Here is a 2,478-nt window from a genome sequence, read left to right on the forward strand (position 1 = left end):
AAGTATGCGCATATATATATATATATATAAAAGTAATTTATGTTTTGAGGTTAAAAATTAAATATTTTTAAAATAATGAATTTTATAGTTTTTTATTTAAAAATATCTTGTGATAAATATTATTATGTTTAAGAATCTGTGAATTATCATTATAATTTTAATATATAATAATTAATTTTTTTAATTGAGATTTCATATGAGGTTAGATTATATTTTATGGTTATTTGTTTTTTAATTTTTTAAACTATCATATATCTATTTTTAATAGGTTTGCATGTCATTTTGTTAGAGATGATTGTGGTTTCTTGTTGTTGAATATTTGCAAAGAAATAAACCATGATGATAAGCTATTGTTGGAAAATATTGGACAAATAATAATAATTTATCTAATATTTCTCCCCACCCCAATTATATGGGTAAATTATAAAAAGCTACCTAATATCTTATGATTTATTTAATATTTCCCCCACCTCCATATAGGTCGGGGCTCTTGTATAGGTGGGATGAAATATTTGGTAAGTTATAACAACTTACCTAATATTTCACTCCACCCCTCCCTCTTATAAGTGGGATGAGGAATATTTGAAAAATTATTTAAATTTATCCAATATTTCTCATGCCCGTATCCTCTCAATATTTTCCCCCAACACCACTATTTCTTACACCATTACCCTCTCAATATCTCCCTCCAATCCCACCCCAATATTTCTTACACCACCACCACCTAAGTGGATTCTCTTTCATATAATTAACAATAATTTAGTTATTGATATTATCATTTACTCAGTTTAAAATTGAGTAAATAATAATGTCATTATTATTCTTGTCTTGTATACATTATGATTTGGGGGTTAACGTTAAAGAACTTTTTGTCTCATTTTGGTTACACTAACATAAAAAAATGATGCTCAAACAAAATTATTATAAATGATTCAATAAAATGGAAATTTACTCCTTAAGAAATTATATTAAATTTGGAATATCATAAGTGATTGTTTATGTAGAAATTATTTTGAAATCACACCGCAAATTAGTTTTCCACCCAACAAACTACTTCCTCGATTCACCCCTTAAAGCAAGGATTAAGTTAAATGAAATTTAGGATAAGAACATAGAGCATTCAACAAGGATGGAATTTATGATTGATTGTTCATAACTTGGTAGAAATACTTTTATACTTGAATGATCACCATTTATAACTCATAGATATACTTTTATATGTATAGTATCACTACTTCTAACCCTCATTAAAACCCATAGATGATCAAGCATTATACTGGACAATGATGAACCGATAGAAGGATCTGACTACCACTTTTATACCCTAATGAAAACCCATAGATAGTTAGGAATCATACAAAATAATAGCATCCCGATTGCCCAATCATGATGATCATGAGTCAAAAAAATGCTTAGTTCGAAAGATCCACTATAATTTCATTTACCAACAAAGATTAAGCTAGAGTAGCTATTATATTTTTCCACAAATTCATAATCTAAATATATTTCTTTCACAAGGAAATCATTTAATAAAAATTTAGCGACATTTGACGTCATCAGATAAGGAAACAACATATTTTTTAATATCTTAAGAATAATAGCTCCCTTTTGAACAACATATCTTCACCTTCTTATTCTTCTTATCCAACCATACATGGGGAAACTTAGTCTCACATGTAGAAAAGAAATTGCCTTAATTAAGGTAAAAAGTGAGCTACAACTCATTCCCCTCACATTTTTAACATTTTTTACCATAGGTTACTTTAGTAATAATTTTAAAGTCATTTTTCCCTTTACTACACAGAATATAGGTTTCCTTTCCCCTAAATGAAATCTCCACCACTTTATCAATTTCCTCAACATACATAATATATAGCATTTTTTCGATAACATTGATTCATTTATATACACACCAAATACGCGAATCATAACTATTATGAGCCATACAATATAGAAAAGAAGTATAACATTGAAGATGCACGTCTTTCACCATCAAGATAATAATCGATGGTTATTATTACATTAAGAAACGCTTGGCAAAGGAAATATCATGATAAACATGAATTAAATATCTATAATTCTTAATATAAGTCATAATTCATAATTCATAGAGTAATCATTAAGGGAAGAGTGAGTCAACAAAATCATCCTTAATAAACATCATAAAATTCACCACAACAATTAACAAGCTACTGCATCTAATTATAATATAGTAAGCTCCATTCACTAACTTTCATGCACTAAGGGATTTACAAGCATTATAATTATTATGAATCATAAATAATCATAAATGTAAGTATAGCATTAAGGATGCCATGTCCATCACCATCAAGCTAACAACATCATTATATGATTTTGATTGGATCATTATATTATTTGTCATTTATCTCCATGATTTTACAGTGAAAAAATTAGAGAAATTTGAAAAATATAGAAAACTTCTAGTTTGGAGAATTTGTGTTTGAAACCTTCTGAGGC

This window comes from Pinus tabuliformis, chromosome 3_2, assembly GCF_031772625.1.
Source record: "Pinus tabuliformis cultivar Carrire ecotype Pingquan chromosome 3_2, CPIR1, whole genome shotgun sequence".
NCBI lineage: Eukaryota > Viridiplantae > Streptophyta > Pinopsida > Pinales > Pinaceae > Pinus > Pinus tabuliformis.